The 26262-nt window shown below is 38.8% G+C and overlaps 1 non-coding gene across 1 annotated transcript; it reads right to left on the bottom strand.

Annotated features, from left to right (window-relative positions):
• Nucleotides 1–8180: 8180 nt before the first annotated feature.
• On the bottom strand, nt 8181–8253 carry TRNAR-UCU (transfer RNA arginine (anticodon UCU)). The gene has a single exon. It is a non-coding gene; the product is annotated as a tRNA-Arg (tRNA).
• Between the last annotated feature and the right edge of the window lie 18009 nt (nt 8254–26262).

The following is a 26262-nucleotide window of genomic DNA, read 5'->3' as shown; positions in this document are numbered from 1 at the left end:
CTACATCCCACACATTTTGACAACTCATATTTTCATTTCATTTTCAAAATAATTTTAATCATAAATAAATTTAATAATTTCTCTTGAGCTTTTTTCTTTGTTTAATGTGGTGGGGGTTGCTTAATCTCCACATATTTGGGGATTTTTTAGTCAGATTTCTAGTTTAATCCATTGTGATCTGAGGGCAGATTTTGTATAATTTCTATTCACTTAAGTTTTTCAAGATGTGTTTTATGGCCCCAAATGTGGTCTGTCTTGATGAAAGTTTCATGTGAACTTGAGAAGAATGTATTTTCGATGCAGTCTATAGACGTCAATTATATCCAGCTGATTGATGGTGTGTTGAGTTCAACTATGTCCTTACTGATTTTCTGCCTGTTGGATCAGTATGTTTCTGACAAAGGGATGTTGAAATCTACAACAATGATAGTGGCTTCGTTAGCTCTCCTTGCAAGGCTACCAGTTGCTGTCTCATATAGATTAATGCTCTGCTGTTAGTCACATACATATATTGTTATACCTTCTTAAAGAACTGATGCTTTGTTATTATGTATGCATTTCTTCATCCTTGATAACTTTCTTTGCTTTGAAGAGTGCTTTTTCTGGAATTAATACAGACCATCTGTTTTCTTTTGCTTAGTGTTAGCATGATATATTTTTCTATATTCTATATTTATTTTTAATATACATGTGACTTTGTATTTAAAGTGGATTTCTTGTTCTTAGTTTCATATGATGCACTCTGACAATATTTGTCTTTGTATTGGTGCATTTAGACCATGGACATTCAAGTGATTACTGATATTATTGGATTAATAGCTACCACATTTGTTGTTTTATATTTGTTACCTTTAGTCTTTGTTCCTATTTTTATCTTCCACTCTTTTTCTGCCTTTGTGGTTTTAATGAGCATTTCATACTATTCCACTTTCTTTCCTTTTCTACATGTCAATTATACATTCCCTGGAGTTTGCAATACACTTTTGCAACTAATCCAAGTCTAGTTTTGACTAACACTATACCATTTCATGGGTAGTGTATCTTATAATAATAAAATAATCCTAATTCCTTCCTACCATACCTTTTATCCTTGCTGTTATTAATTTCACTTATGCATAAGCATATGTATATGATATATACATGTTTATACATATTTCAATATACTGTTGATATTGTTTTCTTGAACAAATTATCTGTTAGATCAAATAAAAATAAGAAAAATAAAAATTTTTATTTTACCTTCATTTATTCCTTGTTTAGTGCTCTTCCTTTCTATATAGATATGAGGTTCTAACCTATATTGTTTTCTTTCTCTCTAAAGAACTTCTTTTAATACTTCTTGTATGGCAGGTGTACTAGGAACACAGTCCCTTGGTTTTTGTTTGTCTAAGAAAGTCTTTATCTCTCCTTCACTTTTGAAGGATAATTTTGCAGAGCAGAGAATTCAAGGTTGGTAATTTTTTTTCTTTCAATACTTTATTTTGCCCTGCTCTCTTCTTGCTTGCACACTTTCTGAGGAAATTTTGGATGTGATTCTTGTCTTTGTTCTTCTATAGCTATTTTTTTCTCCCTGTGGCTACTTACAGGATTTTCTCTTTATCTTTTATTTTCTTTAGTTTGAAAATAATATTTCTCTATGTAGCTTTTTGGCATTTATCCTGCTTGTTGTTCTCTGAGTTTTCTAGATCTGGGTTTGGTGTCTGACAATAATTTGGGGGAATTCTCAGTTGTTTTAAATATTTCTGCAGTTTATTTCTCTCTCACTTATCATCCTGTTATTCTCATTATGTGTACATTTCATCTTCTGTAGTTGTCTTATAGTTCTTGTATATTCTGTCTTGTTTTTTAGTCTTTGTTTTTTGATTTTGGAGGTTTCTGTTGATACGTCCTCAATCTCAAACATTCCTTCTTCAGTTATATCCAGTCTACTAATAAGCTCATCAAAGTCATTCTTTATTTTTGTACAGTGTTTTGATTTCCAGCATTTCTTTACTGTTCTTTCTTAGGAATTTTGTCTACATTGATAAGCTGTTTTTGCTTGCTGTACATCTTTACTCATAGAGTCCTTAGCATTGTTGTTTTTGTTGTTTCATTGCTAAGTCATGTCCAACTTTTTGTGACCCCATGGACTATAGCCTTTCAGGGTCCTGTGTCCATGGGATTTCCCATCCAAGAATACTAGAGTGGGTTGCCGTTTACTTTTCCAGGGGATCTTCCCAACCCAGGCATCGAATGTGTGTCTCCTGCATTAGCAAATGGATTCTTTACCACTGAGCCACCAGGGAAGCCCAGCCCTTAGCATATTAATCATAATTGTTTTAAATTCTCAGCCTGATAATTTCAACATCCCTGCCATGTCTGGTTCTGACAAGACAGACAGCCAGCTTGCTCTTCAAATTGTGTTTTTGCCTTTTAGTATGCCTTGTAACTTTTTCTTGGTAGAAGGACATGAGGGATCAGGTAAAAGCAATTGCTGTAAATATGCCTTTAGTAATATGTTGCTAAGATTTGAGGACAGGGAAGGTATGGGAAGAGGGGAAGTGATCTGCAGTTCTATGATTAGGTCTCAGTGTTATAATGAGCCTGTACCTCTAGAGAGTGAACTTCACAGTGTTCCTCAGTTCTCACCCCTCCACCATCAGGTGGGAAATGACGGTTTTAGCTGACTAGAGCTGAGTGTTTCATTTCTGCCAGGTCAGTTTGGTTCTGCTAATACTCCATCAGGTTAGGCTCTGGTTAACCAGTCTTTTCAGAGCCCAGGACTTAAGAAGACAGAAAGCTCAGGCGTATTTCAAAATTGTTTATTTTCCTTCCCCTTTCAATAGCACGAGGGGACTTTCTGCACTATTTACTGTGAGACTCCCATTGAGTTCCTGGAGATAAAACTCACAAAAGCTTGTGTGTTGTGGGAGTGGCTCTGATGACTAGATTCCCCTGGAGTTTTTATGTCTCATACTGGCCTACACTGAACATCCAATAATTCATCAGTTACATTCAAGTTTTCTTATCCCAGTGGTACTGGTTCCACTGGCAGTTCTCACTCATGGGTCTCTACTTCAGTAAGCTGTGATTCCTGTATCTGCCTGTCTGTCTCTCCAATCTTGGGGACAATGCTTTCCCCTTTGTCCTCATCTATCTTCAGATCAAGAAGAGTTTTTGATTTTTCAGTCTGTTCAGCTTTTCCCTTGTTAAATAGAATATCAACGTCGAAGCTCTTTACATGCAAAACCAGAAATCCAAATTTTCTTGATATAACTTCCTTAATTAATCAGTAATTTTTAAATAGAATGCCTAAACCAAAAGAAACATCAAACAGTTGTGTTTCTTAAGTAGATAGGCTCAGACTACTTAATAAATATTTATGTCCCAGCATCTTATGAGCCATTTTGAAAAGGAATAACACACATCAATTGAAATAAAAGGTTTTTTTTTTAAATAACTACAATTATTTAGCAAGAGGATATATAAACCTACAGTGTATAAACCTACAACACAACTTCAAAAAACCTTAAAGTGAGATTGAATTCCACCTCTTTCATTTTCTATTCCACATTGCTTGCAATGTGCATTTGTTTTCTATCACAGCTCAGTTCAGTTGCTCAGTCATGTCTGACTCTGCGACCCCATGAATCACAGCACGCCAGACCTCCCTGTCCATCACAAACTCCTGGAGTTTACTCAAACTCATGTCCATTGAGTCGGTGATGCCATCCAGCCATCTCATCCTCTGTCGTCCCCTTCTCCTCCTGCCCCCAATCCCTCCCAGCATCAGGGTCTTTTCCAGTGAGTCAACTCTTCGCATGAAGTGGCCAAAGTTTTAGAGTTTCAGCTTCAGCATCAGTCCTACCAATGAACACCCAGGACTGATCTCCTTTAGGATGGACTGGTTGGATCTCCTTGCAGTCCAAGGGACTCTCAAGAGTCTTCTCCAGCACCACAGTTCAAAAGCATCAATTTTTTGGTGCTCAGCTTTCTTCACAGTCCAACTCTCACATCCATACATGACCACTGGAAAAACCATAGCCTTGACCAGACGGACCTTTGTTGGCAAAGTAATGTCTCTGCTTTTTAATATGCTATCTAGGTTGGTCATAACTTTTCTTCTAAGGAGTAAGAGTCTTTTAATTTCATGGCTGCAGTCACCATCCGCAGTGATTCTGGAGCCCAGAAAAATAAAGTCTGACACTGTTTCTACTGTCTCCCCATCTATTTCACATGAGGTGATGGGACCAGATGCCATGCTCTTAGTTTTCTGAATGTTAAGCTTTAAGCCAACTTTTTCACTCTCCTCTTTCATTTTCATCAAGAAGCTTTTCAGTTCCTCTTCACTCTCTGCCATAAGGGTGGTGTCATTTGCATATCTGAGGTTGTTGATATTTCTCCTGGAAATCTTGATTCTAGTTCTGTTTCATCCAGTCCAGTATTTCTCATGATGTATTCTGCATATAAGTTAAATAAGCAGGGTGACAATATACAGCCTTGATGTACTCCTTTTTCTATTTGGAACCAGTCTGTTGTTCCATGTCCAGTTCTAACTGTTGCTTCCTGACCTGCATACAGGTTTCTCAAGAGGCAGGTCAGGTGGTCTAGTATTCCCATCTCTTTCAGAATTTTCCACAGTTTATTGTGATCCACACAGTCAAAGGCTTTGGCATAGTCAATAAAGCAGAAATAGATGTTTTTCTGGAACTCTCTTGCTTTTTCAATCATCCAGCGGATATTGGCAATTTGATCTCTGGTTCCTTGGCCTTTTCTAAAACCAGCTTGAACATCTGGAAGTTCTCGGTTCACGTATTGCTGAAGCCAGGCTTGGAGAATTTTGAGCATTACTTTACTAGCGTGTGAGATGAGTGCAATTGTGCAGTAGTTTGAGCATTCTTTGGGATTGCCTTTCTTTGGGATTGGAATGAAAACTGACCTTTTCCAGTCCTATGGCCACTGCTGAGTTTTCCAAATATGCTGGCATATGCAGCACTTTCACAGCATCATCTTTCAGGATTTGAAATAGCTCAACTGGAATTCCATCACCTCCACTAGCTTTGTTCATGATGATGCTTCCTAAGGCCCACTTGACTTTGCACTCCAGGATGTCTGGCCCTGAGAGAGTGATCACACCATTGTGATTATTTGGCTCATGAAGATTTTTTTGTACAGTTCTTTGTGTATTCTTGCCACCTCTTCTTAATATCTTCTGCTTCTGTTAAGTCCATACCATTTTTGTCCTTTATCAAACCCATCTTTACCTGAAATGTTCCCTTGATATCTCTAATTTTCTTGAAGAGTTCTCTAGTCTTTCCCATTCTGTTGTTTTCCTCTGTTTCTTTGCATTGATCACTGAGGAAAGCTTTCTTATCTCTCCTGGCTATTCTTTGGAACTCTGCATTCAAATGGGAATATCTTTCCTTTTCTCCTTTGCTTTTTGCTTCTCTTCTTTTCACAGCTATTTGTAAGGCCTCCTCAGACAACCATTTTACCTTTTTGCATTTCTTTTCCATGGGGATGGTCTTGATCCCTGTCTCCTATACAATGTCACGAACCTCCGTCCATAGTTCATCAGGCTCCCTGTCTATCAGATCTAGTCCCTTAAATCTATTTCTCACTTCCACTGTATGGTCATAAGGGATTTGATTTAGGTCATACCTGAATGGTCTAGTGGTTATCCCTACCTTCTTCAGTTTAAGTCTGAATTTGGCAATAAGGTGTTCATGATCTGAGCCACAGTCAGCTCCTGGTCTTGTTTTTGCTGACTGTATAAGAGCTTCTCCATCTTTGGCTGCAAAGAATATAGTCAATCTGATTTTGGTGTTGACCATCTGGTGATGTCCATGTGTAGAGTCTTCTCTTGTGTTGTTGGAAGAGGGTGTTTGCTGTGACCAGTGCGTTCTCTTGGCAAAACTCTATTAGCCTTTGCCCTGCTTCATTCTGTACTTCAAGGCCAAATTTGCCTGTTACTTCAGGTGTTTCTTGACTTCCTACTTTTGCATTCCAGTCGCCTATAATGAAAAGGACATCTTTTTTGGGTGTTAGTTCTAGAAGGTCTTGTAGGTCTTCATAGAACTGTTCAACTTCAGCTTCTTCAGTGTTACTAGTTGGGGCATAGGCTTGGATTACCGTGATATTGAATGGTTTGCCTTGGAAATGGACAGAAATCATTCTGTTGTTTTTGAGACTGCATCCAAGTACTGCACTTTGGACTCTTTTGTTGACTATGATGGTTACTCCATTTCTTCTAAGGGATTCCTGCCCACAGTAGTAGATATAATGGTCATCTGAGTTAAATTCACCCATTCCAGCGCAACCACAAAAAAACTCAGCTTTGCAAAGTTATGACATCATCAAAAGGAACATGGCACAATCTAATGTTGAATTAGCAATTCGCTTAAAGCTAGGTGTTTGTGCAGTCTGGCAAACATCAAATATTTTGTGTTTCTTCAAGAATTTAGAATACCCTATAGTGCATCTGGAAAAGGTCAGTTTTCATTTCAATCCCAAAGAAAGGCAATGCCAAAAAATGTTCAAACTACTGCACAATTGTGCTCATCTCACACACTAGCAAAGTAATGCTCAAAATTCTCCAAGCCAGGCTTCAACAGTACGTAAACTATGAACTTCCAGATGTTCAAGCTGGATTCAGAAAAGGCAAATGAACCAGAGATCAAATTGTCAACATCTGTTGGATCAATGAAAAAGTGAGACAGTCAGAAAAATGTCTACTTTTGCTTTATTGACTATGTCAAAGCCTTTGGCTGTGTGGATCACAACAAACTGTGGAAAATTCTGAAGAGATGGGAATACCAGACCACCTGACCTGCCTCTTGAGAAATCTGTATGCAGGTCAAGAAGCAATAGTTAGGACTGCATATGGAACAACAGACTGGTTCCAAATAGGAAAAGGAGTACGTCAAGGCTGTATATTGTCACCCTGCTTATTTAACTTATATGCAGAATACATCATGAGAAATACTGGACTGGATGAAACAGAACTAGAATCAAGATTTCCAGGAGAAATATCAATAACATCAGATATGCAGATGACAACACCCTTATGGCAGAAACACTGAAGAAGAACTAAAGAGCCTCTTGATGAAAATGAAAGAGGAAAGTGAAAAGGTTGGCTTAAAACTCAACATACAGAAAACTAAGATCATGGCATCCAGTCCCGTCACTTCATGGCAAATAGATGGGGAAACAATGGAATCAGTGAATGACTTATTTTGGTGGGGGTGCAGGTGGAGACTCCAAAATCACTGCAGGTGGTGACTGCAGCCATGAAACTAAATGACACTTGCTCCTTAGAAGAAAAGTTATGACCAACCTACCCAGCATATTAAAAAGCAGAGACATTACTTTGCCAACAAAGGTCCATCTAGTCAAAGCTATGATTTTTCCAGTAGTCATGTATGATCGTGAGAGTTGGACTATAAAGAAAGCTGAGTGCCAAAGAATTGATGCTTTTTGAACTGTGGTGATGGAGAAGACTCTTGAGAGTCCCTTGGACTGCAAGGAAATCCAACCAGTCTATCCTAAAGAAAATCAGTCCTGAATGTTCATTGGAAGGACTGATGCTGAAGCTGAAACTCCAATACTTTGGCCACCTGACATGAAGAACTTACTCATTTGAAAACACCCTGATGCTGAGAAAGATTGAAGGTGGGAGGAGAAAGGGAAGACAGAGGATGAGATGGTTGGATGGCATCACAGACTCAAGGTACATGAGTTTTAGTAAGCTCCAGGAGTTTGTGATGGACAGGAAAGCCTACCATGCTGCAGTCTATAAGGTGGCAAAGAGTCGGACACAACTAAGCGACTGAACTGAACTAAACAGTGCATCTGAGGCTGGCTGCAGTGCCCTGAATGTGAAAGTGAAAGTGTTGATCACTCACTAATGTCTGACTCTTTGAGATCCCATAGATTGCAGCTCTATGGACAGCGGAGTCTGGAGAGCCACAGTCCATGGGGTCGAAGAGAGTCTCATATGACAGAGCAACTAACCCCTTAGACTGCAGCCCTGTAACCAGGCTCGTCTCTCCATGGAATTCTCCAGGCAAGAATACTGGAGTGGGTAGCCATCCCTTCTCCAGGGGATCTTCCCGACCCAGCAATCAAACCCAGGTGTCTAGCATTGCAGGCAGATTCTTTACAATCTGAGCTACTAGGGAAGCCCACAAAGGGAACCATGCTGCCTGAACAGGGACTTGAACCCTGGGTCCCCAGGTTAGAAGTCTGATGCTCTACCAGTTAAGCTATTCAAGCAGTGCCCTGGGGTTTGATAAATGGTACATCTACCCAAAGCACTCATATGCAGTTGTAAACAGTTATGAGATCCAACTAAAATAAATAAATAAATTTTTTTAAAGTTATGAGAACTATCTTTATATCATCCTATGAAATGATCTTCAGTATCTTGTTAAGTAAGGTGGGAAGGAAAAAGATAAAGCATACTAGCTAAAGAAGGCAAAAGATGAATATAAATACATTTTTCTTATGTTTAAAAACTGGGAGGAGAAATCAAAATTGCTCCCAAAACTCACCCACAGACACAAGAGAGTGACAGAGCAGAGGATTCTGAGACAAAAGTTAGGTTTTTTTAACTACATCTTGCTTTTTGGATTTGACTTAGGAAACATATACAAATGTTACTTAATTATTAACAAATTTTAAAAACAATTTCTAAAAATAGAAAGCTAAATGAAGCAAATAAACTTAACTGCATGTTGATTTTGTGTCATAACCACACAGAGAGTAACTACCTCATGTGATTTTAAAACAAAACTAGTAGTAAATAATTCAAAGGTATTAAGAACTAGAAAAACATATTAAGCTATTGCCATTTATCATATTCTTGTTGGTAGTGTTGATATTGTTACTCTGAGACTATTTTGTGTGTACTGTGGGTTAAAACAAATTAATGTTAATGTTGTTGAGAACCTAACATGAAAGAAAGTAAATACAGATGTAAATAATGTAAGAGTAAAGAAAGGAATCCTAGTCCTATAGTTAAGTTGGGAGAGTCAAAATGAGTTCATGAAAATATTTTCTATTTTTCTTGTTATGGTTTCTCAGATATACCCATTTAAAAGTGGACATTTAATTTGCAAATACATGGAGTTTCTTAAGTATCTTTTATATTAATTCCTCATTTTGATATTCAGTTCAGTTCAGTCACTCAGTCGTGTCCATCTCTTTGCAACCCCATGGACTGCAGCACATCAGGCCTCTCTGTCCATCACCAACTCCCAGAGTATACTGAAACTCATGTCCATTGAGTCAGTGATGCCATCCAAGCATCTCATCCTCTGTCATCCCCTTCACCTCCTGCCTTCAGTCTTTCCCAGCATCAGGGTGTTTTCAAATAAGTCAGCTGTTCACATCAGGTGACCAAAATTGGAGTTTCAGTTTCAACATCAGTCCTTCCAATGAATATTCAGGACTGATTTCCTTTATGATGGACCTGTTGGATCTTCTTGCAGTCCAAGGGACTCTCAAGAGTCTTGTCCAACACCACAGTTCAGAAGCATCAATTTTTATATTAATTTCTCATTTAAATGCTTCTTTTCTGCAATCACCCTCTGTAGTTTTTTTTTGGTCTTCTAACTTTATTGAGGCTTCAGTGGCTAAGTCAGAGAGCTCTCTTGGCAAATGTCACATTGCACTTGAAAATACGAGGGTTATTTTCAAATATCTTTTGATATTGATTTCTAACATAATTCCACAGTGATAGGAGAACAAACTCTGTATGATTTCAATACCTTTACACCATGAAATTTCTGCACTTTGTTTTATGGCCCTGGATATGTTCCAGTGTCTTCTAGTTTATAGTCTATGGGAACTTGAATAGAATTCATATCCTACTGTTGTGTGAAAATTGTATAAATGTTAATCATATTGAGTTGGTTCATGGTGATTTTCAGGTCTACTGTATCTTTCTACTTTGTGATATATTCATTCTACTAATTTTTGAGAGTTTGATATTGAAAATCCAACTAAAAATCTTAATTTATCTATTCAAAAAAATTATAACACATAGTGTAACTGTATGTAACTTTGTTCTATATGTTCCAAGGTTTCTATAAATGCATTATCATACTTCCATAATTTAAAAATAAAAAAATAAAGAGAAAAAATGAGTTCATGAAATATGTTGTCTTAAAATATACCTATGTTTCTTAACTCTTGCCCTAAAGTGGCACCCAGCATCAATCCAAGCCTACAGAGGACAGCCAGTATAACACCATGACTAGTCAATTTCTTTTCCCTTTAGTGAAGAGAGTATCTTCTGGGTCCTCCTGGGAAACAGGCAACTGATGGGTTCTCTAGTTTTGTATAATTAATCCACACCAGTCTACCCACTTCTATTAGCCTTTTAAATCACTTTCTCAATCCTCAGCTAAGACAGTCCCAGAATCTCAATTTCATTTATTGTAGATTGTTTTTTCTTCCACAAGCTTCAAGGAACCAACCACCCCAGCAGTGCATTAGGAATGGTTCCAGGTGTACTTGTCTGAACATTAGGTCATGATAAATGGAAGGATAAGCCCAACCAATGTACTCTCACTTTTCCCACTTTATATTTGTCCCTCAGCTCCAGCACTTTGAAGTCCATTCCAAAACATTTACCTTGCTTTCTGCCAAAATATATTAGCCAGATCCTGCAGGTTTGGGGGTGACTAAGCCCTTTTCCTCCCACAAAATGAACAATAATTCCCAGTTGGTCCATGCTGAGACCTAATTTTAGTTATTGGTTTAGAAGGTTGTAAGGGCAGATCCAAGGAGGGCAAGTGTCATCTTATGAAGTTGCTGCCTCAGATGAGGACTTTGCATGGCTTCCAGGCAATGGGGAATGGGGGAGTGGGTCAGTTCTACTGGAAAATTGGGAAACTGAGAGTTGGGAAATTTTCAAGTACATCTGTTAGGGGAGACACTGACTGAAACCACCCACCCTGGCCAGGCACTACAGTAACAATTTGCATGAGCGCTTCCTGGTAAGAAGCATGGAATTAACAAGCCACCACCAACCAGAAGAATTCAAGAAAGATCAAAAGGAGACACCGGTCCTTAAGTCCTACCAACCTCCCAGAATCCTTCTCATTGGCAGAGCAGTGCAACACTACCAGGAGGGACCTTGAGTCAGGCTGATGGGCCAGAGATGACCCCGAAACAAACCCCATCACCATAAAACCTGGGACTGCAAGCCACATGGCAGAGGAGTTCTTCCAGTTTCCCGCACCCCACTGCTTTCCTCCTGAGCACCCCTTTCCCAGTAAAGTCTCTTGCTTTTTCAGAACATGTGTCTCCCTGGATAATTCATTTCCAAGTGCTACACAACACCCTACTCTTGGTTCCTGGAAGGGGTTCCTCTTCCTGCAACATATCCACTCAACATTCCTGTCTTACTGCTACATCTCTAGGGCCTCAGCCCTTCCCTAAAGGTCTTGACTTGAATATACAAGACTTTATTGGTGCCATATACACAGTCTTCTTTCTAACTCTATTAATCTCACAATTAGGTCCAAGGCCTAATTTTCGGTACCATCTTCCCTCTTGCTTCAGAATGTGAGATTCTCTGTAAATGCTACCGCAGAGGCCTCTGGCTTTCACACTGTAGCTTAAGTTGACAGCTGACTGACTCGAATCAGTTATTTTCTTTCTTTAGCATTTATCAACAAGCAGCCAAATTCAAAATTTTTATGATTATTATTGCCCTTTTACCTCTTAATTATTTGAGAAGCTGTACTAACAGTGCATCTTCTCTAGTATTCCTATGACAGTCAACCACAGGTCTCACTAATTGTGATGTTACAACATACCAAGCGCTGTGTCATCATCACACTTCCATCAGAAACATTAATTACGGTTGCCATCTGGTCAAGAGCTATCCAGTCTCAGAACCCCACTCATATATCAGCAGTTTTGTCTGCTTGTCCCCCCAGAAGCAAGTACTGGTTGAAGCGTTCGGTGCAAGTAGTTTATCTGTGAGGTGATCCTAGGAAATACCAGTACAGTAGGGGTGTAAGTTAAGAAAGAAAAAGAACCTGTACTGGAGGTGGCCTGGTACTGGAGATGGAAAAAGGCTAAAATGTCATTAAAATAAGAAGTTAAGTATCCTCAGAAAAAGAACTACTTTGATTTCAATGGAAAGTAAAGGGAAAAATCAAAAGGAGGGAAAAGAGAATAAAAGAAGTTTTATTTAATTCCAAAACTATTTGATTTTAAAAACTTAAAGTAGCAGAAGTGATTAATGATTTTTAAAGCCCTTTATAATGTACTTTATATTATTTCATTAATTTTCAAGGTCTAAATTGTATTAGTCAGTGATACAGCCTCTAGACTATGCATTTCCTGAAACTGTGCTAGCATTTTTTAAGATTCTATTGTGATGCCTGCTGTAAGATTGGCAATATTTAAATAATTCTGGCTTGCAGCACATCATTGCAAGCTGTGAATTTATTAAATTTGAAAAGACACAGGTGAAGATTCATTTTTTTAATTAATTTATTTTTTATTGAAGAATAATTGCTTTACAGAATTTTGCTGTTTCCTGTCAAACCTCAACATGAATCAGCCATGAGTATACATATATCCCCTCCCTTTTGAAACTTTCTTCCATCTCCCTCCCCATCCCACCCCTCTAGGTTGGTACAGAGCCCCTGTTTGAGTTTCCTGAGCCAGACAGCAAATTCCTCTTGGCTATCTATTTTACATATTGTAATGTAAGTTTCCATGTTACTCTTTCCATACATCTCACCCTCTCCTCTCCTCTCCCCATGTCCATAAATCAATTCTATATGTCTGTTTCTCCACTGTTGCCCTGTAAATAAATTCTTCAGTACCATTTTTCTAGATTCTGTATATATGTGTTACAATACAGTATTTATCTTTCTCTTTCTGACTCATTTCACTTTGTATAATAGGTTCTAGATTCATCCACCTCATTAGAACTGACTCAAATGTGTTCCTTTTTATGGCTGAGTAATATCCCACTGTATATATATACCACAAAATCTTTATCTATTCATCTGTTGATGGACCTGTAGGTTGCTTCCATGTTCTAGCTGTTGTAAATAGTGCTACAGTGAATGGGAAACATGTGTCTCTTTCAATTTTGGATTCCTCAGGGTATATGCCTAGGAGTGGGATTGCTGGGTCATATGATGGTTTTATTCCTAGTTTTATAAGGAATCTCCATTCCGTCTTCCATAGTGGCTGTATCAATTTTATGTTCCCACCAACAGTGCAAGAGCGTTCCCTTTTCTCCACACCCTTTCCAGCGTTTATTGTTTGTAGACTTTTTGAAGAGGGCCATTCTGACAGGTGGTATCTCATTGTGGTTTTGACTTGCATTTCTCTAATAACGAGTGATGTTGAGCATCTTTTCATGTGTTTGTTAGCTATCTGTATATCTGCTTTGGACAAATCTCTGTTTAGGTCTTTTCCCCACTTTTTGATTCAGTTGTTTGTTTCTCTGGTATTGAGTTGTATGAGCTGCTTGTATATTTTGGAAATTAATTCTTTGTCAGTTGTTTCATTTGCCTTTATTTTCTCCCATTCTGAGGGCTGTCTTTTCACTTTGCTTATAGTTTCCTTTGCTGTGCAAAAGATTTTAAGTTTAATTAGGTCCCACCTGTTTACTTTTGTTTTTATTTCCATTATTCTAAGAGGTGAGTCATAGAGGATCTTGCTTTGATTTATGTCATTGAGTGTTCTGCCTGTATTTTCCTCTAAGAGATTTATAGTTTCTGGTTTTACATTTAGGTCTTTAATCCATTTTGAGTTTATCTTTTTGCATGGTGTTAGGAAGTGTTCTAATTTCATTATTTTACATGTAGCTGTCCAATTTTCCCAGCACCATTTATTGAAGAGGCTGTCTTTGCCCCATTGTATATTCTTGCCTCCTTTGTCAAAAATAAGGTACCCATAGGTGCATGGGTTTATTTCTGGACTTTCTATCTTTTCCCATTGGTCTATATTTCTGTTTTTGTGCCAGTACCATACTGTCTTGATGACTGTAGCTTTGTAGTATAATCTGAAGTCAGGAAGTTTGATTCCTCCAACTCCATTCTTATTCTTAAGACTGCTTCAGCTATTTCAGGTCTCTTGTGTTTCCATATGAATTGTGAAATTTTTTGTTCTAGTTCTGTGAAAAATGTCATTGGTAATTTGATAGGGATCACACTGAATCTGTAGATTGCATTTGGCTGTATAGTCATTTTCACAGTTTTGATTCTTCCTACCCAGGAACATGGGATATCTCTCCATCTGTTTATGTCATCTTTGATTTCTTTCATTAGTGTCTTATAATTTTCTGGTACAGTTCTTTTGTCTCCTTAAGTAGGTTTATGCCTAGATATTTAATTCTTTTTGTTGCAATGGTGAATGGGATTGATTCCTTAATTGCTCTTTTTGATTTTTCATTATTAGTATATAAAAGAGCAAGTGATTTTTGTGTATTGATTTTGTATCTCACAGCTTTACTAAATTCACTGATTAGCTCTAGTAGTTTTCTGATACTATCTTTAGGGTTTTCTATGTACAGTATCATGTCATCTGCAAACAATGAGAGCTTTACTTCTTTTCCAATGGGTTCCTTTTATTTCTTTTTCTTCTCTGATTGCTGTAGCTAGGGCTTCCAGAAGTATGTTGAATAATAGTGGTGAAAATGGACACCATTTTCTTCTTCCTGATCTTAGAGGGAATGCTTTCAGTTTTTCACCATTGAGAACAATGTTTGCTGTAGGCTTATTACATAGGAGAAGGCAATGGCAACCCACTCCAGTACTCTTGTCTAGAAAATTCCATGGACAGAGGAGCCTGGTGGGCTACAGTCCATGGGGTCGGACACAACTGAGCGACTTCACTTTCAATTTTCACTTTCATGCATTGGAGAAGGAAATGACAACCCACTCCAGTGTTCTTGCCTGGAGAATCCCAGGGGTGGGGGAGCCTGGTGGGCTGCCGTCTATGGGGTCACACAGAGTCGGATACGACTGAAATGACTTAGCAGTAGCAGCATCACATATGGCCTTTTACTATGTTGAGGTAGGTTCCTTCTCTGCCCATTTTTTGAAGAGTTTTAATCATAAATAGGTGCTGAATTTTGTCAAAGGTTTTTTCTGCATCTATTGAGATGATCATATGGCTTTTCTTTCAATTTGTTAATATGGGTATCACATTGATTGATTTCTGTTTATTGAAGGATACTTGCACCCCTGGAATAAACCCAACTTAATCATGATGTATGAGCTTTTTTATGTGTTGCTGAATTCTGTTTCCTAAAATTTTATTGAGGATTTTTGTATCTATGTTCATCAGAGATATGGGCCTGTAGTTTTTGTTTTTGTGTTGTCTTTGTCTGGTTTTTCAAGTAGTCATGTATGGATATGAGAATTGGATTATAAAGCTTAGCACCAAAGAATCGATGCTTTTGAACTGTGGTGTTGGAGAAGACTCTTGAGAGTCCCTTGGACTGCAAGGAGATCCAACCAGTCCAGCCTAAAGGAAATCAGTCCTGAATATACATTGGAAGGACTGATGCTGAAGCTGAAATTCCAATACTTTGGCCACCTGATGGGAAGAACTGACTCATTTGTAAAGACCCTGATGCTGGAAAAGATTGAAGGTGGGAGGAGAAGGAGATGACAGAGGTTGAGATGGTTGGATGGCATTACCAAATCAATGGACATGAGTTTGAGTAAACCCTGGGAGTTGATGATGGACAGGGAGGCCTAGTGTGCTGCAGTCCATGAGGTCGCAAAAAGCCGGATGCAACTAAAGCAACTGAACTGAACTGACTGAACTGTCTGGTTTGGGTATCAGGGTAATGGTGGCCTTGTAGAATGAATTAGGAAGTGTTCCTTCCTGTGCAATTTTTTAAAAGAGTTTTAGAAGGATAGGCATTAGCTCTTCTCTAAATGTTTGATAGAATTCTCCTGTGAAGCCATCTGGTCCTGGGCTTTTGTTTTGGGGGAAATTTTTTATTACAGCTTCAATTTCAGTGCTTACAATTGGGTTGTTCATAATTTCTATTTCTTCCTGGTTCACTCTTGGAAGATTGAACTTTTCCAAGAATCTGTCCATTTCTTCCACATTATCTATTTTATTGCCATATAGTTGTTCATAATAGTCTCTTATAATCCTTTCTATTTCTGCTTTGTCTGTTGTAACCCCTCTTCTTTCATTTCTAATTTTATTGATTTGATTCTTCTCTCTTTTTTCTTTGATGAGTCTGGCTAAGTGTTTGTCAATTTTGTTTATCTTCTCAAAGAACCAGCTTTTAGTTTTATTAGTCTTTACTTATTTCTTTAATTTCTTTTTCATTTCTTTCTGCTCGGATCTTTATTATTTCTTTCATTCATACTAATTTTGGGGGTTTTTTTCTTCTTCTTTTTCCAGTTGCTTTAGGTGTAAAGTTAGGTTGTCTATTCAATGTGTTCCTTGTTTCTTGAGGTAGGATTGTATTGCTATAATCTTCCCTCTTAGAACTGCTTTTGCTGCATCCCATAGGTTTTGAGTTGTGCTTTCATTGCCATTTGTTTCTAGAAATTTTTTGATTTCCCTTTTGATTTCTTCTGTAATCTGTTGGTTATTTGGAAAAGTGATGTTTAATCTCCATGTGTTTGTCTTTCTTACAACTTTTTTTTCTTGTAATTGATATCTAGTCTCATAGCATTGTGGTTAGAGGAGATGCGTGATACAATTTCAATTTTCTTAAATTTACTGAGGTTTGATTTGTGACCCAAGATGTGGTCTATCCTGGAGAATGTTCCATGTGCCCTTGAGGAAAAGGTGTATTCTTCTGCATTTGGATGGACTGTCATGAAGATATCAATGAGATCTTTCTTATCTAATGTATCATTTAAGACTTGTGTTTCCTTAATTTCCGTTTTGATTATCTGTCCACTGGTCAGAGTGGGGTGTTAAAGTCTCCTACTATTATTGTGTTACTGCCAATTTCTCCTTTTATGTCTGTTAGTGCTTGTCTTACGTATTGAGGTGCTGCTATGTTCAGTACATAGATATTTACAATTGTTATGTCTTCCTCTTGGATTAATCCTTTGATCATTATGTCCTGTCCTTCCTTATCTCTTGTAATCTTCTTTATTTTAAGGTCTATTTTGTCTGATATGAGGTTTGCTACTCCACTTTCTTTTACTTCCTATTTGCATGGAATATATTTTCCTGTATATTCTCTCACTTTCAGTCTATATGTGCCTTTAGGTCTGAAGTGGGTTTCTTGTAGACAACATATATATGGGTCATGCTTTTGTATCCATTCAGCCTGTCTGTGTCTTTTGGTTGGAGCATTTAATCCATTTACATTTAAAGCAATTATTGATATTTGTGTTTGTATTGCCATTTTCTTAATTGTTTGGGATTGATTTTTAGATCTTTTTTCTTCTTTGTATTTCTTGACTACACAAGTCCATTAACATTTGTTGTAAAGCTGGCTTGGTGGTACTGAATTCTCTTAATTTTTGCTTGTCTGAAAAGCTTTGTATTTCTCAATTTTGAATGAGCTCCTTGCTGGGTGCAGTAATATTTGTTGTAGATTTTCCCCTTTCAATACTTTAAATATAAACTGCCATTTCCTTCTGACCTGCAGAGTTTCTGTTGAAAGATCAGCTGTTAATTGTATAGGGTTTCCCTTGTATGTTACTTGTTGCTTCTCCCTGCTGCTTTTAATATTCTTTCTTTGTGTTTATTCTTTGTTAGTTTGATTCGTTTGTGTCTTGGCGTGTTTCTTCTTGGGTTTATCCTGTATGGGACACTTTGTGCCTCTTGTACTTGATTGGCTATTTCCTTTTCCATGTTGGGGAAATTTTTAACTATAATCTCTTCAAAAATTTTCTTATATCCTTTCTTTTTCTTTTCTTCTTCTGAGACCTCTGAGACTGTCCTCAACTCTTTTCATTCTTTTTACTTTATTCTGCTCTTCAGAAGTTATTTCCACCATTTTATTTTCCAGCTCACTGATTTGATATTCTGCTTCAGATATTCTGCTATTGATTCCTTCTAGGGTATTTTTAATTTCAGTAATTGTGTTGTCTCTGTGTGCTTATTCTTTAATTCTTCTAGCTCTTTGTTAATTGAGTCTCGCATTTTCTCCATTTTGTTTTCAAGGTTTTTAATCATCTTTACTATCATTATTCTGAATTCTTTTTCAGGTAATTTTCTTATTTCATCTTCATTTATTTTGACTTCTGTGTTTCTAGTTTGTTCCTTCATTTGCGTAGTAATTCTCTGCCTTTTCATTTTTTTTTTTTTTAAGTTACTGTATTTGAGGTCTCCTTTTCCCAGGCTTCAGTGAAAGTTGAATTCTTTCTTTGAAGAAGGTTGAGTTCTTTCTTCCTTTTGGTTTCTTCCCTCCTAAGATTGTTCCTGTGGTTTGTGATGAGCTTGGTATAGGATGAGATTTGAGCTGAATTTTTGGTTTTGTTTTTTTTTTATTTGTTTTTCCTCTGATGGGCAAGGCTGAGTGAGGTGATAATCCTGTCTGCTGATGGTTGAGTTTGTATTTTTGTTTTGCTTGTTGTTTAGAGAGGCATCCTGCACAGGGTACTACTGATGTTTGGGTGCTGCCTGGTCTTATATTCAAGTGGTTTCCTTTGTATGAGTTCTCACTATTTGATACCCCCTAGGGTTATTTCTCTGGTAGTCTAGGGTCTTGGAGTCAGTGCTCCCACTCCAAAGGCTCAAGGTTTGATCTCTGGTCAAGAACAAAGATTCCACAAGTGGTTTGTTATGGCATTAAGGGAAAGTAAGACAAATATCCAAAACCAAGAAGCCAAAGATTAACCCCAGACAAATGGCAGTTACAAAATCAGACAAATAATAATTAAAATAATGGAATATACACATGTACAAATACATCCATGAGCAAAGTCAAAACAGTCCAATAAAAATAAAGTACAATAGACTGATTTGGTGAAGAAAGGAAATCAAAAAATTATATTTACCAGTTAAGAACAAAACTAACTAAAGCACAAACTGAAAAACAAAACTAAAGCAAGGTGCCAAGTGGGGAATAAAGCAATGAAAACAAAACTAACAAATATGTTGAGAGGAAAGAAAAGAAAGAAAGAATAGATATGCAGAGTTAAATAGAGGTAGATGAAGAAGATTTATATACATTAAAAATTAAGTGCAAGGGGAAAAGAACAGTAGGAAAAGCAAACAAAGGAATAAATGTAGAAAAATAATAATAGGTTTAAAAATTAAAATTAAAAAAAAAAGAGAGAAAAGAAGAGGAAAACTCCACAGAACTGCAAAAGCCCAGCATAGAGGCAGAGGTTTATGACAACAATAAAAAATGTGACTGAGGAAGAAGGCAAAAATAGAGGGAGAGAGATAGAAGCTCAAAAGCCTAACTGGATTTCTTAGTGCCAATAAAATTGACAACTACAACAGAGGGGGGAAAAAAGGAAAAGAAAAAAAATCTAAAAGAATCACATAACAAGTCAAAAAATAAGAATCATAAATGTTTTTCTTGAGTTATGCTGTCAGAGTCCTTTCCTGCACTGGAAATCACAGTCCACCTTACCTCCCTAGGATGCCCTCCAACACTGTGCTGATCTCTGGACCTGCTATGGGACTTGCTCAGATTCTGATCTGGTCCTCCTCCTGTGTGTTCTTGCCTCCAATGTCCACAGCTATTGGACCTAGTGCATTTTCTTTAGTGGGTGCTCTCAATGGCCTTTTATATATTCCACAGACACAGAGTCTGCCTAGTTGATCCTGTGGATTTAATCTGCAGCTTGTACAGCTGGTGGGAAGGTTTGGGGTTTTCTTCCTTAGCCACACTGCCCCCGAGTTTCAACTATGGTTTTATTCCCACCTCTGCATGTGGGTCGTCCACTGGGGTTTGCTCCTGAGGCTGCCCTGGAGGGCTTGGGTTTGCCCCTGTGAGGGCCAGTGTGGAGGTGGTGCAGCTGCTTGGGCTGCAGGGGTTCTGGCAGCACCAGGTCCTCAGGGGGGTTGGGGGCCAGGGTAGTAGGAAATACAGTGCTCTAGAAGGGTATGGCAACCGGTATTGGCCAACACGCTCCAATCTTCTTGCCTGGAGAAGTCCCTATCTGACAGAGAACCTGGCAGGCCACAATCTACAGGGCCACAAAGAGTCAGGCAGAACCAAAGTGACCCTGCACGCATAAACACAGACTTTTTTTTTTTTTTTTTTGCCTGTGGTAGCTCTGCCCCAGTGAGAGTTGAGCATGAAGGTGGTGCAGCTGCTTGGCTTGTGGGGACCCTGGTGGTGCCAAGTATGCAGGGGCACAGACTGCCTCCATGGCAGGAGTTATGGCCCTACCAGAGTCTTTTTTCCAGCCTCTTGTAGCTGGTGATCAGAAGGCCTCTTTGGCCAGTCTTTCTCCGAAGCTCCACCCATTCTGACCCTTAGAGGAATCCCTTGCCTGGGGTCCTTCTCTGTTGTTCAGCATGTCAGGCACACAGAGGGCCCTCCCCCCACCCCCCGGCTGGGATCCTACTCTGTAGGTCAGCGCATCAGGCTCTTAAACGGTCACCCTGGGTGGGGTCCTACTCTGTAGTTTAGTGCGTCAGGCATTTGATGGGGCAGCCTCTCTATTGTTCAGCTGCTGATGCTGGCTGTGGAGAGAGAGAGGCTGTGGTGATGGCTCCACTCCCTAAGTGTGACTCAGCAGTATCGCCTTGCTTCCATGGCTGCCTGGCTTTCCTCCATAGGCATTTCCCACCACGATCTCCTCCCTCACACCCCCTAGATCCATCTCGCCACAGTCAACAGTAGCCCTTGCACTGGAATCGCTCCACAAGCCCTAAACTCCAGTTCCCAACCACTGCCCCTTCCAGGAGACCCATGTTCCTGCCCAGTATATGTATGGCTTTGGCAAGGATTGTCTGATTCCCGTTCCATTTATGCTGCCACAGATCAGCTGTTTCACTCTCAGGCTTAAATGTTTCTCCTCTGACTCAGACAGTTGCCCTGCTGGGGGGATCGGACCCCTGCTTCAGTTCCCCCACCCACCGAGGGGGGCAGGTCCAGTCCTACTGACACTCCTGTTTTTCCCCCTAGTCCCTTAGTCCTACTGAGTTTTGTGTGGTTCTATATATTTTTTTCCACTTGTTAGGTACTCCTGTCCAGTCTCAGCTGGTGTTCTGCTTGCACTTCTATGTCTGAAGGTGTATTCCTGATGTATCTATGGAGAGATGTACTCCACGTCCACCTACTGCTCCAACTTCTTGTTCTTGAAGATTTATTTTGAATGGGAGTTATCAAGAAGAATGAGCAGGTTGGTCCAGGAGTTTCTGTTGGGTGCCTTTGAAGAATGGGAGCACACTTCCCCTAAGAAAGAACTGAATGTTCCAGCATATGGTGTTTGTGAATACACATGAACCCTCTTGGTAAAACAGAAAACAGCCCTTGACTACCTAAGCTGTCCAGATAGAAATTAGCTTACTGTCTCATCCATCATTGCTTGGTTTGAGCACTTTATAATTCATTTCCAACTCTTAGGCCTCTGTATACTATCACGTGTGTGTGTGTGTGTGTGAGTCGCTTATTCGTGTCCAACTCTTTGTAACACCATGGAATATAGCCCACCAGGCTCCTCTGTCTCTGGAATTCTTCAGGCAAGAATACTGGCAACTGAAAGGTTGCCATTCCCTTCTCCAGAGGATCTTTCTGAGCCCTGGGTCAAACCCTGAGTCTCCTGCATTGCAGGCAGATTCTTTACCATCTGTGCCATCAGAGAAGACCATACTATCACAAGTATTATTACAATATGTAGTATTGCGGGCTGGAAATGTGAGGTGATGCATAGACACGGCACTTAGTTTCAGATGATCACACAACACTATGACTTGTAAAAGATTCTCAGAACTAAGTTCTTAAATCAACTTGAGCCCTTCATGTTAAAAGAATGACAGCCAACAGAATCATCTGCATTTTCTGAGGATGTGGCTTTCTGGTGAGATAATAACATTGGATTCTGAAACTTTTCTTACAGTGAAGAGCACTTAAAACTGGCTTTAAGGATTCATTTTGTAGGCTTAACAATCTACTTTAGGAAAAGTGGGACTTGTAGGTAACCTAGTATGGAAAGAGAAAGAAATGAACAAATAGATTCACTCGTCCTGTGAGAATTCTGAGCATGAAAAGTAATGTAAAGAGACAGTTTGATTTTCCTTTTCTTTTTCAAAATCACCACAAAGTGATAATGACCTCGGGAGTCTGTGTGTGGCCCATTTAATGTAGTATAAGCCTAAGGAAAAGCTAAAGGCTAAATGTATTTTAACTGGGCTACAACCAAGATAAACATACCCCTCAGGCAATTGTTTCCATTAGTTGACAGCCTATATACAATATTAAAAGCATTATAAAAACAATGTACACTTTTCCAATGGTTTACTTTTGAAGAACATTTATTCACACTCTGAACTCTTGACTCAAAGTAAAAGCAACTTTTATTCCATGGGAAAAGCAACGTTTAAACAAACAACAAACAAACAATGGTTTACAGAATAGAGTCACTTTCATTTAGTAAGTATGGCATACAGAATTGTATAAAACAAGCTATGGAGGCTAACCAAAGTGTATATTACACATATCAAACATGTGTAGAAGTGTTTAGCAGACAGTTTTTAGCAGATTGCATAGCTATTAATCTTTGTACGATATGTCCTACCTGTTCACAAAATCAATTGAGGAAAGCAGGCCTAATCCTTGGCATGAAATGAACTGCCAGTAAGCTGTCTTTTTTTATCCACATCTCAAATTAGATTATGTTGAAAATAATTTTACATTATGATTTTGGTGTGATCCTTTAAAAATCAACAGATTATGGCCAGTAATGTGTAAATACAGTTGTAGAGGCTGATTCTACAAATCTAAAAGCTGTAATCCCATTACATACATAAGATTTATCTGATATCTCTAAGTCAACAGTAAAGATAGTTCAAACAGATTTATTTATCCCTTTGTGTTAGGGAGTATTCTTCCATATATCTCTGTGCTACAAAGGCAGTTCTAGTGATTTAAATAATTCACATGACTCTAGAACATACCATAATCTTCTTTTCAACCTCTTCTTTCTCTTTGAGCAAGTAAAAGTCTATTTCAACTTCTCCGTTAAGGATTACCTCTTTGTGTTTTCTAACAAATTTCAGATAAGTATTCTGATTTTGATGGGCTTCCCTGGTGGCTCAGTCAGTAAAGTATCTGCCTGCAATGCAGAATATGTGTTTGATCCCTGAGTTGGGAAGATCCCCTGGAGGAGGGTGTGGCAACCCACTCCAGTATTCTTGCCCGGAGAATCCCAGGGACAGAGGAGGCTGGCGGTCTACTTCATGGGGTGGCAAAAGTCGGACATAAATGAAGCGACTGAGCACACATTCATGTACACTTACTTTGATAACATTTATTTTATCTCTGAAATATTTAGTCTATGATGATTTGTGACTGAGCATGCCATTTTGCAGAAAATGAAAAATAACTTTTCTCCAAAGTACCAATGTTTGCATCAGAATAGCCAAAACAATAAGGATTAAGATACTATCTAGTAAGAGGATATAGGACAGCTGACATTTCCATGTGCTGCTGGTGGAAATGGTAAAATGGTACAACCACTATGAAAAACTATTTGTCAGTTTTCACTACAGGTAAATATATGCCTGAAGTGTGATTTGGCAATTCTACTAGTAGGTTTATCCCTAAAAGAAATGAGCATTATGTCCACAAAAAATCACATACAGAAAAAAGTTCATAGTAGCACTCTTCTTAACATCCTCAAACTAGAAACAACCCAAACACCCATCAACAGAATAAATTATCAACATAAATAAATTATGATCTCTTTACCCATTGGAATGCTACACAGCAATAAGCTAATGGACTAATGGTATATATATCAATATGAATGAAACTCATAAATATTATGTTTTGTAAAATTAGATACTTAATAACATGGTATATGAGTCAATTTAGATGAATTCCTATGACAGAAAAAAACTAACTTGTGATGATGAGTATCTTTTGGGAGATAGGACACAGATTGAAAAGCAGCATGAGGTGATATCACGCAGATGGGGAAAAGTGTACCTTAATTTGGATGGTAGTTACGTGAGTATGTAGATATCTTTTTTAAAAATGAGATTTAGTAAAATTCTTTTCTCTATTTACATGTTATGTTGTTCTGTCCCTAAGTCATGTCCAACTCTTTGTGACCCCATGGACTGCAGCACGTCAGGCTTCCCTGTCCTTCACTATTTCCCAGAGTTTGCTCAAATTCACGTCCATTGAGTTGGTGATGCTATCTAACCATCTTAGACTCTTCTGTCCTATTCTCCTTTTGCCTTCAATCTTTCCCAGCATCGGGATCTTTCCCAAGGAGTCGGTTCTTTGCATCAAGTGGCCAAAGTGTTGGGCTTCAACTTTAACAGCAGTTCTTCCTGTGAATATTCAGGGTTCATCTCCTTTAGGATTGACTGATTTGATTTCCTCACAGTCCAAGGAACTCTCAAGCATCTTCCCCAGCACCATCATTTGAAAGCATCAATTCTTTGGTACTCAGCCTTCTTTATAGTCCAGCTTTCATGTCTGTATATGACTAATGGAAGTGTTGTAGTTCAATATTAAGACAAAGTACATTTATTTGTCGAGATGTGATGCTACTAAAGATAACTGTATATACTCAAGCACTGGTCATGCTATGCTACTAAGTCAAATTCCCTTCTACCCTTGGGAGTACAGAGGAAGTGAGGAAAAAACTGAAAACAGGGCTATTGATAAATAACATCTTTAGGAGCTATGAAAATATAATAGTCTGAGTACTCTTGACATCTGGACTCTGTTCAGTGTCGCTTTGGGCATTAAACTCACATCTGCAAGGACACTGGTTGACATACCACAACTGTCAGTTTCTTGATAGAAAGTTTGAAAGTGGCTTATCCACAAAATATCAAGAAAGAGGTGGAAGAAATTTTTTGAAGGACAGGGACATTAACCCTGAGGAGAGGAAATAGAAGAATTGGATGTGACTAGATTAGCATTCTAGAACTAAAAGAAGAAACAAGACAGAGAGCTAAGAAACATCAAGTTTAACCCTACATCTGCAGGTTCCCCATGCTTGGATTCAACCAACCACAGATGACTGTACTACGTCATTTTATATAAAGGACTTGAGCATTTGTGGATTTTGGTATTCGGAGGAGTCCTGGAACCAACTCCCCCAGACCGAGGGATGACTATATTACCATGTTGTTGTTGTTTAGTCACTAGGTCATGTCCAACTCTTTGCAACCCCATGGACTGAAGCTCAACAGGTTCCTTTGTCCATAGGATTTCCCAGGCAAGAATACTGGAGTGGGTTGCCATTTTCTTCTCCAGGGGGTCTTCCCAACCCAGAGACCAAACCCACACCTCCTACATTGGCAGGCAGATTCTTTACCACTGAGCCATCTGGGAAGCCCTTATTAAGAGGGGTCAGAAATTTACAGACATAGTATTTGTATTCAGCTGACATGGTCTTACTCGTGGTTCCCTAACTAATGGGAAGTAAGAAAAAAACCATGGTTCCAACACTTGCTTTTAAAATCCACTGAACTCCTATTATGGGCAAGTTGCATTTGTTGGGCTAACTGAAGCTCCATTAGATTATATAATTTTCCAAAGTCATGCAGCCTGAAAGTAGCAGAGCCAGGATTTTCACTTTAACCTTGGACCATTTGACTCTGAAATCTACATTGACTCCATCGCCCATTTTACAGACGATGTAGCTCAGAAGACTCAAATAACCTGCCAAGGTCCTCTGGAACATTTATCCTCACCCTGTGTTCTGTCCACTAGGCTATACTGCCTCTCACCAGTGTCAGGCGAGTCCTGTGCCCTATGCCTTCCTGTGCTGCCTGTCAAATACAGCATCATGCTCTGAACGTTGTAGAGCATCAAAGAATGTTAGAGCTAGTGGGAACTGTGAAACTGGGTGGAAATCTCTCATTCTGCACACATATCCATTTTGAAGCAGAGCGGCATGGTAAGAGCCAGGTCTAAAAACCCAGATCTCCTGACCCCATGATCTGCTTTCTTTCTGCTTCCTCCCTGCACCACTAGATGTTTATTTCTCTTCTCTCCTTCCAGAGCCTAAAAGAAGAGAAATGTGAGGGAAAGAACAAGAGATTGCAATCAGAAGACAGGGGGTGGGCAAATTCCACAAGTCTTCCAGGAAGAAAGGGGTGCTGGCCCGGGCCCAGGAAGTGTCCCCTGGGGGGCTTATGTCAGCAGGAATCCCCACATCT

Source organism: Dama dama, chromosome 22 (assembly GCF_033118175.1).
Source record: "Dama dama isolate Ldn47 chromosome 22, ASM3311817v1, whole genome shotgun sequence".
Lineage (NCBI taxonomy): Eukaryota > Metazoa > Chordata > Mammalia > Artiodactyla > Cervidae > Dama > Dama dama.
Note: the sequence above shows the minus strand (reverse complement) of the source record. Positions and strands in the feature narration are given on the sequence as shown.